This window comes from Rattus norvegicus, chromosome 6 (assembly GCF_036323735.1).
Source record: "Rattus norvegicus strain BN/NHsdMcwi chromosome 6, GRCr8, whole genome shotgun sequence".
Classification (NCBI taxonomy): Eukaryota; Metazoa; Chordata; class Mammalia; order Rodentia; family Muridae; genus Rattus; species Rattus norvegicus.
In genome coordinates this window covers 63,923,622-63,940,952 of record NC_086024.1, presented here as the reverse complement: position 1 = coordinate 63,940,952, position 17,331 = coordinate 63,923,622, and the positions used below count along the sequence as shown (strand labels likewise).

The 17,331-nt window shown below is 38.7% G+C and overlaps 1 protein-coding gene and 1 long non-coding RNA gene across 12 annotated transcripts in view; both read right to left on the bottom strand.

The window, feature by feature from the left end:
- Window positions 1-16,853, bottom strand: part of LOC120093204 (uncharacterized) — a 111,378-nt gene extending 94,525 nt beyond the window's left edge. For both annotated transcript variants that reach the window (XR_010052224.1, XR_005486306.2), the window contains exon 1: window positions 663-16,853. This is a non-coding gene — a long non-coding RNA (uncharacterized LOC120093204). The remainder of the gene's footprint in view (window positions 1-662) is intronic.
- The window catches only part of Immp2l (inner mitochondrial membrane peptidase subunit 2), an 899,718-nt gene that overhangs the window by 755,954 nt on the left and 126,433 nt on the right, over window positions 1-17,331 (bottom strand). The gene's annotated exons all lie outside the window — the stretch shown is intronic.

Genomic DNA, 17,331 nt, shown 5'->3' with positions numbered 1-17,331 from the left:
CTATATCAAGATAGAAAGAAGTGAGAATTTGAAGCTGGCTTTCACATGTAACTAAGTAATTGAACTGAATAAATCTCAAACGAGAGCGAACTGAGTTATGGAGTGCTCACACAATCTGTAAATTCTGGAATAACTGATAAGTGGTATTCACTATTAATCCCCTTATGAATCTCCAAGCTGGGCTACACAAAAAGTTAACCATTACTGTTAAGTATAAATGTAGCCTCACACGTCACAAAAAAATATAAACAATGAGCTTTTCTCCTATGCTTCATTAGGCGAATTCATAGCACTGGCATTTCTTACCATGAAACATGTCCTTCTTAGGTGTTAGATATAGGCCTATATCTTGCATTAAAAGGATGCTAATGACGTCTGTTTAAAAATCTGAATGCTGTTAAGTACTGACTTTAGCCTTTCGGTTTTCACGGCCTTCCTTCAAATGTAGGCTGCATAGCAACAAGGCACAGCTATACATTGCACAGGCTCATTCTTGTAGCATTGTACATATCTGACCCTTCGTAATAATTTTGTTTCTTCGTTTGTTTGCGATATTGTAAGAGAATGATTTTCTTTATTGTTCCCTTATCTTGTATTTCAATCACAGAGAAAATGATAGGGCAATTAGAACCTTATTTCACAAATAAATCATTCTGCTTTACCTGTCTGAAACAAAGTAGGTTTTCTGCTTCATATCTCGATGGTAGAGACATAAGCCATAGAAAATGAATCTTGAAAATGTCAAAAGAAATAGAGGCTTCTGTAGTAATTTTTTAAAATACTGAAATGCAAAGAGAAAACAATTTAATATAAAAATATGAATGACTGAAAGTACCTAGGTGAACATCTACAGTCGTAAAAATCCTTCATAAGATGTTTGTGTGAAAAATAAGTCTGTCACTCTGAAAAGAAATGAGGAACTTCTGGTAAAAGGAATAAAATCTGAATTTAAAATTTTTTAAGTGTTTTAGAAGAGTACCTTTTTCTAAAGAAATGGCCACATACCTAGCAAAATTCCCATTCTGCCTTACTGAGAAACTGCTTTGATTTAAAACTGGAATAGTGTAAAAAGTATACAGCAAAACCTCCACCCCATCAAATCTGCAAATGCTTTAAAACTATATTATTATACAATCCACAAACAAATACACGCAGATATGGATGCACATATAAACAGACAGACAGACAGACAGACAGACACACACACACACACACACACACCTTTATGGTTGCCATGAATCTACCTTTCATTTTCCACAAGTATGTACAAGTCAGTACAGCACTGGGCTTGGCAGCGGGAGTGGGGAACAGTATACAAATAAAACACAAAAGTAGAAGTATCTAACGAATATCGGCCTCTGGTAGAGGAAGAGGAAGATCGCTCAGCAGATAAACTGCTGGACAAGCTTCAGCACGTGAGTTCAAATGTCCGGAATCTGTGTAAAAGCGAGATGCAATGCTCCAAGTCTACTCTTGGCACTGGGGGGTCATAGACAGATCCAGGGCTTGTTGGCCAGCTGGAGTAATAAGAATGGGAGTTTAGGCTCACTGGGAGACCCTATCACAAAAACTAAGACGGAGAGCAATAGAGAAGGACATCTGAAAGAGATATGCTTCTGGGAACACACATGCACACACATGCACACACACACACATACACACACACACAGACACACACACAATTTTAGGCATAGACACAGATATAGATGGAGAGATGCATGTTTTCATGCATAAATAGCATGTGCATGTATACCTGCTTAAGGAATAAATGGAAGAATATGATACTTTCAAAAAGTGTACAGTCATTTCTATTTCCTATTTTAATTTAAATGTGACGTGTCTTTGAATGTTATGGGAGGAATACAGGAATTCCAAAGGAGTGTAAGGAAATGGGTGTGCATAACACAAACAAAAACATGTCGTATAGGCTAGGGAGAGACTGCATGTGTGCACAGACACCTGTTCCTATCCTCATATCTGAGGAATGATAAACACCCTCTAGCTGTAATCTAACTGGGGATAGTGGGATTCCAACAACTATAAAGTGCTTTGCGTACATAATTTCAGTGGTGGAGCGATACTAGCCTGCTCAAAGCAGAAGAGCCAGGTTGATATTACCGAGAAAGTAGACAATCGACTTGAATTCAGGACACTCAATTCCCTACAAAGCTTTTAGCTCCATTTTACGCAAGTTCAAAATCCCACTGTGTGATAAATTCATGCAAGTTTGGGATGAAATTAATAACGTAACTGGCCACTGCCAGGCCTCAAAGCTGACTGTGAATAACACTGTAATCAGAAACACAGAGTTCTCAGCTGACTGTGGTTTTTTTGTCCGATTTTACCTTATAAATCATAAAGTCGTGTTTGAGAGCTTGGTTTTAATTAGGAGAGTATAAAAAAAATTGAGTACTCAAAAACTGAGAATACTGGAAGTTAATAATGTGGTAAGGAAACGCACTTAGTGTTTCCATTACTTCTGCCATACATTCCCGGGGTGAGGTAAACAGTCTACACATCCACAAATCACAGGGAGGATTCAAAATGGCAGGGGCTATAACATTATTCTTCCTTTTCTTGCTATTAATATTAGGAGAAATGAAAGAATAATTTATAAACTTTTCTTAATATTTATTTATTTACTTATTTATTGATGGATATTTACTTACTTATTTATCTGCATGTATTTATTTATAACAAAATCTGACTTAGCACAAGGAATATTAACCTAAGAAGCAGAAACCTAAAATTATCTCTCTACTAAAGAACACAAACAAAATGACCCTCCTCCCTGGGGCCCAGAAACAGTGAACGGACTCCTTTTCATGAACTCCAGCACCAATCCTGCACCTGTCATCAGAAGAGCAAGGCCTGGGTAAAGTACACGAGGCCAGATCTGGCAGTTTGATACAACAAGCTTGCTATGTACAGGCTCGGAACTGTCCAGAGCTTGTAAACAAACAGCAGGAGCCAGTCACGGCACCTGAAGGGAGCAACAGGATCAGACGTGCCCAAGGCGAAATGAAAGCACTGAGAGCTGACTGTTTAAAAGAAAAAAAATCGACAGCAGCATCCCTGGTTTCATGTTTATGGAAGACCATCCTTTCACAATGGAAGGAGAATTTAGTGAAGGATTTAAAGAGTCACGCCTAATTGAACTCCAAGCCAGGTGCAACAGTCAGTGTTTCTTAAATTGAGACTTCAAAAGTTAAATGTGCCTTCAAGAGAGGATGGAATTTCAGAGATGATACCTCCCCAAGGATCACTCTGAGCTTTACGCAAACATTTATCATGGTGGCAAAATAATTGCATAAGCTTCTTTATTGTACACATCAGCTTGTGCATTGAAGAAGGCAGATTCAGAAAACAAATGCACGGCAGAAGAACGAACACAGGGCCTGAGGGAATATGCTAGCCGAGAATCAAAAAGGCTTAGGTCGCAGCTTAGCACACAGCACAGCGCTGTGCACACTTGGTGAGAATGGTGGCGGTGCTCTTGTTGTTCAGGGGCCGCCTGGGTGCACACGCAAAGGACAAACATGGGCACTGTCTGAGGAGGACACTGGAGTTCTTGTCCGTTTTACCATTATATAAGGTATAACTTTGCCTTATAAATTATAAAGTCTTGTTTGAGACTTATAATGGAGGGGGCAAAAATGAGTAATATGAAAAGGGAAATTAATAATGTCTTTTTAAAAAGCAGTTAATATTTCTAATCCCGCACTGTGTTCCCTGGATAAGCTAAGTGGTTCGTGTCCATGACTCACTGGGATAAAATTTAAAATAACAAAGGCATTTTCACACATTTTTATTTATTATTTATCACTTTTTATTATTTATACGTGTTTTATAAATAACATTACTCTTTCCTATCTATTAGGAGAAAAAAGTACAATTTATAAAGTTTTCTTAATATTTATTTATTTTATGTGTGTATGTCTTATCTGCATGTACATCTGTATACTACATGTGTTCCTGGTATCTATAGGGCCAGAAGAAAGAAAGATTCTCTGGGGTTAGAGTTACAGAGGGCAGTGAGCCACCATGTGGCTACTGGGTATCAACCTGGGCCCTTTGGAGGAGTAGCCAAGGCTTCTAACTACTGAGCCACCTCTGCTATCCCAATGTACAAACTTTTAAGAAAAAGAAACTATATCATCAAATAAGCTTGCTTTCTCCCCACCACCACCACCACCTGTAATCCTCAGGGTATGTTTTGTTACTATTCATTGCTAAAAAAAAATATTTGAAATGACCTCATTGGTAAAAGCTAAATAAGCAAGCACTGCCCTGGACACTGCTGCTACACAAGGTAAGAATCCACCCCAGCTTGTGAAGTTTTATTGCCCTCCCTTTGACTCCATGTAGAAAATAGACAATAGGCATCATTAAATTTAAATATACCACGTCCATTTTCATCAGGGATAAAAGTGTTCCCTCTTGGGAGAAGGTAGACAAAATTTCCTCTGCAGTGTGTGGCCAGGACCCAGAGCTCTGCTGTGGCACAGCAAAGTCCAGATAGACCTAGAGAGAAATGACTGTGGTATGATAATGCCCACCACTAATGCACTCAGAACTTGCTAGGATTTCACTGCACAGAGAAAGGGTAATTGCTGTGTCCTGGGCAGCAGGCCATTTTATTTACTGGATCTATATTCTTATATAAAACAAAATATTTTACTTAGTTTTATGCCTAAGCTCTGTAAGCCAGGATAACAAAAACCCAACCAAAACTGTGGCTAAAATGCACAAGGCCAGGTCCAAAAGGTTCTTCCTTATCCACACTAAGGTCTACTACATATTGATGAAGGGGGATCCCACACACTACTGCAGACACACAAGTCCCTGTTGAAATTATTGTATATTGACGTAAAAACTACACCACCTCCTCATTTACTGAACGTCATCTGAACTTAAAAGGAAGGCGCAAGCTGTAATTGTTGCATATATTATCAAGAGATAGTGATGAGACGGTGTGGAAAGATGGATTCACAGATAAGAGCACTTGCTATTCAAGGATTGGACCTAGGTTTGAATCTTTAGCACCGCTATAAAAACTCAGGCTTGACAGTGTTTGCCTGCAACCCCAACACCATGGAATATAGAGCCAGAACTATTGCTGGGGTTTGCCTGGGACCAATCAAGCTTCTGGTTCAGAGACAGAACCTGTCTCAGAGAATGAGTGATGACAGTGATTGACACTGAGCATCTCCTCTGGCCTCCACTCAAGTGTAAAAAGGCACCACACCTGTACTTACATACGTGTGTGTGTGCACACGTGTGCACACATATGCACACACGCACTCACATGCACTCACACGCACACACACACACACACAGGGCAGGGGGGACAGAAACAGAGAGGGATGAAGAAGAGAAATGGCAGGAAGAAAAGCAGTTACATGTTTAGTACAAATGTAATTTTTTCTGACTGTTTTTCATCTGTGGCTCATTCTGTTCCAGATATGGAGCAGTATCTGTTTCTTCCCTGGGTCGAGGTTCACATACTCAACAGACTAAGAGTGGCTGGGTCCAAATGAGAGAGGATCCAACACAGGCTCGCAAGAGAGGTGTTTCTCAGTGATGATGATCACCTGAGGTCTCGTCCATCTACTGCAGGGGTTCTCAACCTTCCTAGTGCTGCGACCCTTTAATCCAGTTCCTCATGTTGTCTTGACCTCCAACCATAACTTTGTTATTTTCGTTGCTACTTCATAACTGTAATTTTGTTACTGTTATGAATTATCACGTAAATGTATGTTGATATTTATCCAGTGGTCTTAGGTGACCCTGTAAAAGGCTCATTCCACCCCCCTTCGGAAGGGATCACGACCCACAAGTTGAGACCCACTCTTCTATTTTGTTGCCAGAAATGGGATTTCAGAGAGGCCTTTTCAGACAGAATGAATTGCAAGAAAGTATTTAGATTGGTGAACTCTTAGCATGTTTCTGGTAAATATAAAGAGTTGCAAGTTCTGGCTGGTCATCTGCTGAGAAAGAGCCAAAGTTCCTCAGGAACTTGTTATGTAGGCTGCAGAGTCAGGAGCAGGGCTCTGCACAAGTTGACACTGTTATTTTTCCCCATTATTTTCAAGTTCAATCCTGGATGGAGCATTTAGTCATAACTTGAAATAAATAAAAAAGTCAAATCTTCCCTAATTTTTTTAACTTGTACTTCAAATTTGTACTTGTATAATCTAAGAAAACACACTTTAAGACACACACACAAAAAAAAAAAAAAAACAGCTGGAAGCCACAAGAATCTTGACTCAGGATTATTCATAACAGCAAGATTCAACGAAAGCAAAATTTTTAAATAAGAGAACTATCTCATAAATTAGGTCATAATAACCTGACCATTTGAAAGCCATTAATATGACTGACATGAGTTGGTCAGATGTCCCAGCAGGTAAATGTGCTTCCTGCCAAGCCCAATGACCTGAAATGAACCCCAGGACCCATGTCACTTGAGGAGAGAAATTAGTCCCACAAGTCGTCCTATGGACCTCCACATATGTGCTCTCAGATGTATGTATTAAAGGTTTAATATAAAGCTGACTGGCAACATGGGTGAGCTCACCAAAAAAACAAACAAACAAACAAACAAACAAACAAACAAAGAAACACAATAACTAGAGGCTGAAAGGAATACAACGTGCTCTAAAAGAAATCATTTTAAAAAGCAATTTAAAACACAAAAACAAAATTGCACTTATAGATCTTCAAAAGCTTGGAAGGTTGGTAAATGAATATGCAGACTGGAAACATGAGTCCTAAAAAGTCAACACACGCGTGTATAAAATAATCAAAGAGTAACATGCAGATAAAATAATTAATTCCTTATGTGATACTGGTATAAAAATAGCAATACTACCCAAAGCCACCTCTGAGTTGCCTGATTTTGATTTGTTTTTTTATGCTGAGATAGAATATGTATATCAATAATTATTAAAAATGTTTCTTATTATGTAGAAATCTAAATATAGTAACTCAGAACATTCTAAACCTTAAATGCTTGACTGTACTTGAAATAATGCCACCAAATTAACATTTACCTCTTTAACAAAACTGAACTTAATCTTTTTTCATGAAAATGAGTCAATATAGATATTTTAAAAATCTCATCCAACTGCTGTAACACTATGAAAAAAAAAACTAAAGAGAAAACAAAAACTGTCAGACAGCATCTTTAGCAAATACATACAAAAATAATTCTAAAAAGGTATGTATCAAGGATTTTACTGCTTTTGATCACCATGTCACTATTTCTCCCCAAACATCTAACCCACACCAACCATCTACTAATCATCACACATCGTGGACCTCTCTTCTCCCATCTTCTGTGTGGATTGCCTGGCCTGTCTAAGGTAGCCGAGCGCTTTTTCTCTTGTTCATTGCCATGTCTCCATAGGCAGAGTCCAGGCCATACAGTTACATACAGCCTAGCCAGTCACATGTTAGGCTGTGTAGGTATTATTGTATGTGTAATGAAAGGCCTGAAGTCCCCAGCAGCCATGTGGCACAACTGCTGACATACCTGACCCTGATGTTACTTCACTTTAGCATGTATAATTTTTTGTGTATCTTTCCTTAAACTTTATCAAAGAAAGTGAATTCCTGTAATAGAATTTAAGTACTTTTCAACCACAAATGTGAGTATGTCTATTATTAAGTATATATCACTTACTGGTTTTTGAAGACAGTAATTCAAATCTTATAGTCTAGCTATACATACCTAACATATCTATAACATATTATGTTATATATATATGTATATATATATGTGTGTGTGTGTGTGTGTGTGTGTGTAACCCATTAGGGGGTGAGACATAGGAAAATACTTTCCTACACATTGAAAATGATAGTTGCTTTGAAATCATCTGCCATTTTGTGCATACCAGGGGTTTGAGTTGAAGTACACAGAGCAGTCAGAAGTTTACTCCTCACTGTTTGCAAACATGCCCCTTTCTACAGCACGACTGACAATCCTCTAGAGAACAAAAGTTCCAGCTTTCATAGCAGTTAAAGCTAGAAGTGTTCCCTTGGAAATCTAATTTAAGGTAAACATTCTCCTTTGCCTATGACTGTTTTAGTCGCACAGAGCTATACTGTCGCAAGACATGCTAGTGGAAGGCAAAGTCTCTCTTCTCTTAATAAAGCTAACATCAAGGTGACATTGAAATCAAAGCAAGGAACTGCACATAAGTCATTCTCCTTCCAGGAAACTCTGGTCAAAATTGCTGTTGACTGTTAAACTGCAGCCCCCCTTTCCCTTCCGCTTGACACCCTTAAAATAGAAATGACACTCCCATCTCCCTAGGCATCTGAAATTTAAATATACCAGCCTTCAGAGATGTATACTGAATTCAACAAACACTCATTTCTCTACTGTGCATCAGACACTAAGACGACAAACAGAAGTCAGAAGGACTCCTGCTCCTAGAGGAGCTCCAGACCTAGGAGAGCATCACTGGGCAAAGGAAGAGAAAGATACAACATCCAACCAAAATGGCAGCAGACTGTGGAATTAACCCTTCTGGTCCTAGACCAGAAGCTGACTAACTTCAAACCACAAAATTCCCATACCATATCTCAATATGCCTGCATCAGCTAGCCATGTGTCCCCACAGGAGTGTCCTAACACCTTGTCCCAACACCCACCCTTACACTGAGCCACTAATCCCTTCCCTCCTGCTTTCCCTGTCTCTGTCTCTGTCTCTCTGTCTCTCTCTGTCTGTCTCTGTCTGTCTCTGTCTGTCTCTGTCTGTCTCTGTCTGTCTCTGTCTCTGTCTCTGTCTCTCTCTCTCTCTCTCTCTCAGCTCACAACTCTAAGTGGTCTCAGGCACACACACGCACACACTCTCTCCTTCACAAGGCTTATCAGATCTCTCTAAACTGCACGCCAGCACCTGATGGCTCAGAGGAAGAGCCTAGTACCATCTCAGAAGAAAGCTCAGGAATACTAGAAAGTGAGGGTGGTAACGGTGTGTGAAATCCAGGTGCCCTGAAGGCAATGGGCTCTGAACTACTTATCGCAAAACCATCAGAATCGATGCTTGTAAGTATTCTACACCCAGCAAGGGGATAGGAGCCACCTGACCATGTTCCACACATCTGAAACCACAATCTTGGTGTATTTCTCTACAGACAATCATAGCCCAAAATTATATCAGTTGTTCGCCTTTTCAAAGCTGGTTTCAAATCACTGAGGGTAGCCTTAGAGATAGGTGTCCAGCCACTTCATCATTTGCAGTTGACTGATTCTCTACACTCTCTAGTATTGGATTTACCTCTTCTGTGACCCTCTGCTCCCAATATAAACTTTCATCAGTGCTGGGATATTGCACAAAATAACCCTGAAACCACCCATTGGATCAAGAGTGGCTACAATGTGTCTCTCTAACTTCAATAATAGCCTCTGCTAATGAGAGGACATGTTCCCTGAAAAGTCTGTGTGGAGCTATCTTAAATGCTCACCAGCTACCAACACAAATTCAGTCTCGTTGAAACTGGGGCTGGAGACAGCTTAAAAGGCATGTGCTTTCTGTACATTCTGTAATAACAAAAATACTGACACAAGTCTCCCAAATCCCACACTAGCACATCCTTCCCATCACAGACAGATGAAATTATAACATCAAATCTCCCATATAGTTAGCTGATGCTGTACAAGTTAAATCCTCTGAACTAAAAACAAACCAACCTGGACATCAGCATAATTATCACATAAGCAGAACAGAATGGAAGCCCCTATTTTAGATTTCTGTGCGCTGTAAGATGCTGAAGAGTGCGTTACAAACTTCTTAAATATGAGCTGTATACATAGAAAAGCAGTTTGGCTTTCTTTCTTTCAAGGTTTTAGGGTCCTTACCCCCTTGCTTTTAAAGAGAGGAATAACAGAGCCCACAGAGGAGATCCTCTTGGACTAGAGACAGGGATGTCTGAAAACTGCCTGGCATTGGATTCTCTACCTTGCCAACCAGATTAAACTGCTTTCAGACTACTAAGGCAGTGCACTTTTAGGACAATCCCAGAAGGGGAAGATCCTCAGTAGGAAGGGAAAACCATGGCCTCTATCTGATTCGGGAGAAACTAAGTTCCCAGGACACCAGGTAAGCACACAGTGCTTAGCACGGCCAGACACACAAAGAACAAACATGCCCCGAGTCTTCTCAAACAGACCCTAACACAACACAGCAGCGTTTTTAATATTCTCTCCTAGTCCAAACTACATGCAACAGAATGTTGCTCAAAATATCCCAGGGGAATCCAGGCTTACACATGTTCTGACATGGCATGGAAAAGGATGTAATAAACAAAAATCCAAATTATTATGGTTAACTAAAATACACATGGCTACTCCCACTTTTAGTTTTAAATGTGGGTATCAATGTAAATGTTCTGAAGCATATTTTCAATTGTTTCTATTCAGCCACAATGGAAAGAGATGAGGGGCTACAATCTGGTTTCTCTGCAGTATAAAGGGAAGAAAAGTCCAATGGCATTGTAGACAGGAAAGCTGAAATGTAAAAAATGTAATGTGTGTACCTTTAGTAGTACTGGGTTTTAAAAGATACAGAAGTTTTAATGAATGTTTAATAGATTCTTATCATCACTTCAGAGGTATATTATTGCTCTGCTGTTTTGCTCGTTAAATTTATTTTTTGTTTACTAAATATAGCACATGTCTCCTTATGTTTTAAAATGTATTGTTGATATACATACATTATGTTGAAGCTCAGCTAATGCATTGTAAGTGTGTACATACATGTGGACAAGTATTTGTCCATGCATACAAGTCTTGATAATACAAGCTAATGTCTTTTCATACAGATTTAAATAGCTGTACTTGCTAATGGGCAGTAGGGCTGGGAGGACTATCTTCACAGGACACTGTTATCACTCAGAGATCCATGGAACATGTTCACCTTGCATGTTGATGGCAACCTTCATATATAAATCAAGATGAAGTTCTTTAAAGATCTTATCAGCACCCACCCTGGCAAATGTACCCTAACCATTCCTATGCATGCGCTTTAGAGAGATAATCTATATTAGAGTCTGTGTGTTCGAGTTGGAAAGTCGGAAGTTATTATTTTACCAAGCTGTCAAGACATGCACACTTTTGTCCAAGTAGGCTTGTCTGTATGGTCCTTTGAAAAGTAGATCAAACTTAGAATTCTCAAAGGAAGACAGGGTTACACAAAATTGCCATAAAATTCCTAAGAAGAATGTGACTCAAATGCAGCCAGAATCCTTGGTAAGTAAGATTTATTTCCAATACATCATCTCTGCTTCAGAACACTGATAACTTGCTGCCTAGTCTCCTACGACACACTTTTTTATTTTCCACTGCTAAATAGACAAGAACAAAAAAAATTCACAAAAAAACTGATTTTTTTTTAATATTGAAAAATGCATGTCTGTTTATTTCCTACTTCTCTGACAGGGATCTCTCTCAGAAAACCTAACTGCAGGCTCTCCAAAACTTTAAGAGAAAGGAAAGAAACCTAAACAGGAGGTTTCTGTGATGCTCCAACCCAACGAACAATCTTTACTCCATTTTACTCAGCAGCCTCTCCCCAGTTCCTCAAGCAACATCCTAATCCCCGCACACATGTGTCTCCTTTCATATTACAGAATTTACATGTCCATTTAGTATCCGTGTCCTTACTAGCAGTAAGCTTCATGAGCTAGAACCAGAACACGCTGTAGATTATCGGTAGCCTACGGCAGAATCAGCTCCTCCTACTTTACCTACAACAATCTCCTCAGCCAAGGCAGCACCACCCAAATGACTTCTTCCCTCTCTTCTGTTTAGTTTGCATATGACTCCGCTCCACTTAATACGAATAAGAGTCCATTGCCATAATGATCAGAGGTGACATAAAGCACTTCCCTTCCCCCATCTGAGTTTCATTTCCAAGGTTTCAACTACCTAGCCAGCCGAGGTGCACAGAAAACTATTTATTCAAATTCCACAAATGAATAATTCACAAAATTTAAATTTTATGTCATACTTATTGAATTACTTTGCCCAGGGCAGCCACACTGCCTAGTATATATGTCACCTTCCTGCCTAGAATGCCCATGGTGTATACCTGTTAGACGCTTGGAAGTCACCTGGGCTACCAGGTAAAATGTCATAGGGTCACACTGCATATTTTAATAAATGATGGGTCCAAACTACAAAAGAGTGAAGAGGCTGTCATTTCATATTTGCCAAAGTGAAGCCACAAAGTACACTTTTTAATGAAAAGGTAAATATTCATGACCTAATAATGAAAGACAACAATTGAATACCAAGGTCATTAAAATCTATAGCAAGAATGAAACTTCTCTTTCCTGAGTAATGAGTAATGGGACCCATACTAGCTTTGCTAGTGCACATTAGAGTATCAAAGTCAAAGGTGTGGCAAATGGTAAATGCTCAAAGAAAAAGCATTGCCCCAGAGTTCAGTCCTATCACAGGATTCAACTATCCACTGAGTATAACCAAGCATCTCACCCATGGACAGTGAGAACCACCACACCCACCATTTAGCATTTACTCAAGTATCAATGCCATATTACTCCTAGCTAGATTTTTTAATTGAACTGAAATTTAAAAGTTTTCATAAAAATAAACATTGTACATTGACTATGTCCTCCATTTCCCCCATCTCATTCTCATCCTTTCTCTTCCTCCTCCACAACCTCCTCTTCCACTGCCTCAGCCACTGCCTCCACATTTGTCTCGTGTCCCTCCATTAGTCCCCTTTGTTCTTTAAACACTTACACTTTGCCTGCAGGTCATAAGTGCATAAATAGCTTTATGTACCTATAGGCTGATTTTATTTTATGGCCACACAAAAAATCTCAACACGACCCTTTGTAGAGTGTGTTTCTTTTCCCATGGAACCCCATCTGAACAGTCTCCTGCCTTAAACCCCAACCCTACCAATCTAATACCAGAGTTCATTTGATGCTGCCTCTTCTAGAGTTTAACATGTCTGATTTTCTCGATCAAAAAGATCCCCCCATTACCTTAAAAATGCATGCTAGAAACAGATCACATAAACATTTATAAATCTGCTGAAGTGTGGTACCCATGTATTTAAGTGCATAGCAAGAACTTCAAACATTTGTGTATTTCACACATCACCAAACCTTGTGAGACAGTTTCATAACAGTGAATTGAAGCTACATAAACACTGGTGATTTGAGTCACAAAATTCTCAAGTGACATTTCATTTTCAGTTATCTAAAGGAAGAACAAGTTTCTGTTTTGAAATAGGTAAAGCATAAAAACAAGGAAGTCGATATTAATTTAAATCTCATTGTTAATGTTTTTTAAATGATGTCATAAACTTTATCACAAAAAGCTTACTAATAAATAAAACCAACATATATCAAATATACAGTTAAAAGCACACTTCTATAGTTATAACAGTCATTTGGATCAGAAGCTGTACAGATTCTCGTTAAATTTTACACTTCATTATTGAATATATTTTAATTACTAGATGCTTTATACCTTTTCAGGGGTGTGATGGCTAGTTTCATGTCAACTTGATACAATCTAAAGTTATCTGAAAAGAAGAATCTCACTTTAGAAAACGCCTCCTTTAGATGCCCATAGGCAAATCTGTGAGTCGTTTTCTTGGTTAGTGATTGATGTGGGAGGGCTCAGTTCACTGTGGGCCCTGCTATCCCTGGGCAGGTGGTTCTGGAATTATACAAAAGTGAGCTAGGCAAGTCATGAGGTTCTTCCTTGGCCCATGCTTCAGTTCCTGCCTCCAGGTTCCTGCTTGAGTATCTGCCATGACTTCCATCAATGACAGACTGTGATGTGGAAGTATAAGTCAAATAAACCATTTTCTCCCCAAATTGTTTTGGTCATGTTGTTTCATCACACCAGTAGTACCCCTAACTAAGTCAAGGGACATACGATTTTTTACTTTTATGGACCCCTTTGTGGGAGTATATTACACATAGAAAGCACACATGGAAAATGTACAATCCAATAGTTCTCAGAAAAATTATCTAAGGCTGTGTAACCACAGCCAATTTTAGATATCATCACATGAAACAGAAGGTCTGCAGTCATTACTAGTCTGTCCCCATTCCTCTCCTACCTCCCCATTTCTTACTACCTGACAGCTACATCCTTACTCTCTGTCTCTATCATCTGTTCTGAATGCCTTTTTAATATTTGCTCCCTAAAAGTAATGATGGGTTTCTTGACTACCATTCCCCATTCACCCATCTACCCTCTGGTAACCAGCATCCAACCTTCCTACCTACAAGATGAACATTTTTGCCCATGTATGAAAGAGATCATTCAGTTTCTCTCTGTATCCCATTTATTTCATCTAACATTATACTCTCCAAAATCATCCATGTTGTCTCAAATGACAGGATTTAGGTCTTTTTTTTAGGTTGAATAGTATTATATACACTGACCATATTTTCTTTATCTATTGATCAGTGGACAGACATTTGACTCAATTCTACCATGACTACAGGGAATGGTACAGTTGTCTCTTTGAAATAATGATTTTATATTTTTATAGAGAACTAACAAACAAACCTAGTAGATTGTATGGCAGTTCAGTTTGTAGCATTTTAAGTAGGTTCTACATTCTCTTCAATAATGGCCATTATAAACTCACATTCCCACTAACCTAAATTTGTAAGGAATTACAAGTATTATCACATACTCAAAGCAAACTAGAGAAAGTGAATGGAACTGGAAACATCAAACTACATCAAATGACTCACAAAGCTACTATAACCAAAACTGTATGGCACAAGTACACCGACAAACTGACACACTGGCTAATGAAAGAAAATGGAGCCCAGAAGTAATTGATTTCTACAAACAACCTTGGGAAAACTTGATGACCACATGCAAAAGAACAAACAAAACACATCCTTTGCCTCTCCATTTGCCAGCCAATGTCTAAAAGCAACTCCAAACAGACTAAAGACTTCAATGGAAGTCCTCAAAGCACTAAAGTCCTGGTTAAAACCTAGGGAACATGCTTCAAATTCAATTTATTTCCCACTTTCTAATAACCACATAAAAGGGAACATATAATTCACAACAAATTAAAGGAATCATAAAAGGTACTAAATTCAAAGACCTGAATTCAAATATACCGAACACCATTATGGTCTGTTATTTATAGTTCAACAGACTAGCTGAGATGGATCAGTGGATAAAAACACTTGAGTCCAACTCTAAAGACCTGAATTCAGTCTTGGAACCTATATCTAGAAGGTGAGAACTGGCTCCCACAAATTTCTCTCTTACCTACACACATGCCATGGCATGCACACATGGATAGACAATAGATAGATAAATAGATAGATAGATAGATAGATAGATAGATAGATAGATAGATAGATAGATAGATAGAGAGAGAGAGAAAAGCAGGAATGAAGGAAGGGACAAAGAAGGGAGGGAAGGAGGGAGGGAAGGAGGGAGGGAAGGAGGGAGGGAGGGAAGAAGGAAAGAATTTTGAATACTTCAAGGAAATTTTTTCTATTTGTACTGTTAAGCTAATAATGGATTATTCCCTGGCTGATCTAGCACTTTCTCTGTAGATCAGGCTGGACTCACAGATCTGCATGCCTCTGCCTCCCAAGTGCTGGGATTAAAGGCATGTGCCACCATACATAGCTTTAAGGGTGGATTCTTGTGATAAGTCTTTTAGTTAGCTTTGACTTTCTAAAGTACATGATCAATACATGTTTATGAGCTCTTGGTTTTTTTATTTCCTAGAAAAGCCATAACAGGTTTAATTTAACTTACTAGCCAAGTGTGGTTCATAACAAGCAACACTCTGGGATGGCTAGGTGGGGACAGGTGGGTAAGGATGCTTGCTATGAATGCCTGGCACCCCAACCATGACCCCTGAACTCACATAAAAGTGCAAAAAGAAAAATGAGACAACCCCAAAAAGCTGTCCTCTGACATCCACAAGTGCACATGGCACACAATCAGACACACACACATACGAACACATACATAAAATAAACATACATACACATATATACATAAAAGCTAATTGGAAGGATAAGGAAGGAAGGAGGTGAGAGAGGCTCTCTGAATGCAATCCCTCCAAGTAAATGTAAATAAAGTTTGATAAAAGTCTACTGACAATCTAAGTTTTGCGCTTTGTCAGGGAAAATGTGAAAAAAAATTACAACATAATGAATACTTCCATACATTACTTGAGGATTTGAACATCTTGTGCTATACGGCATTCCTATCTGGCTCCAGTGGGGCCTAAACCTTCCTGCACTCTCAGCTCCAAGTCTTCATTTCTAAGACATAAAAAGTCACCAACCAGCCATTCCTACAGAAATGCAAATAAATTCTACCTATTGGAATGGTTCCCATATTGTTCTGGTACTGACTGGGCCTACATCTGTTGCAAGTGCATTGTAACATTCATGGTTGTACTTATATCTTCCTGCTCACAATTTCACTCTAAAGAATTTATGCCGTCTTAGTGATTCCTTGCTAACTAATGATCTAACTGCAGTCTTTGGGACTACTTCATTTTATATTTGAATAAAGGCCAAGATTAATCTTTCCTTGTTACTTTCCCTTCACAGAAACTGAATTTTAAAATGACTTTTGAGATAATGGCCATCTTTCATAAACACATTTTCTTAAAACTCCCATTATGTCATAAGTCATCCCATTTAAATATGGTGGCAAGCTTCAATGAATCAAAAGGTTATCACTGTGATGGACATCCAGTGTTTATATTTCACAGAAAGCAAAGAAAAATACAGCCTATCAAATGGTAATGCCATGTTTCTTTATGACTTATGTTTCATGAGACCTTTGTGTAGCCTCACCACCACCACCACCATCACCACCACCACCACCACCACCACCACCACCACCACCACCACCACCACCACCACCCCCCCCCTATATCCCACTGGCCTTCACCTCTGTCTTTAGGTATATACAACTTATCTTTACAAGGTCAAACCTCAGGATTTAGCAATTACTACTGAGCCTAAAATGTGCATAGCTCAAAATGTTGACTTTATAATTTTTATATATATATATATATATATATATATATATATATATATATATATGCATGCAAAACAGCAACAAATTACAACAAAACCAGTACCCAAGAACCAGGGTGCCTGTAGCTCAGTAAATATTTAGGCCCACATAAAGTCCAGGATACAATCCTCAAGACCAAATAACTTTGAAATTAAAGATGTATTCTATTTATAATTTTAGATTTGTTAAAAATGAACAAATCTGTAATCTTAGGATAAACAAACCGCCATTATTAGAAATGCCTAAAG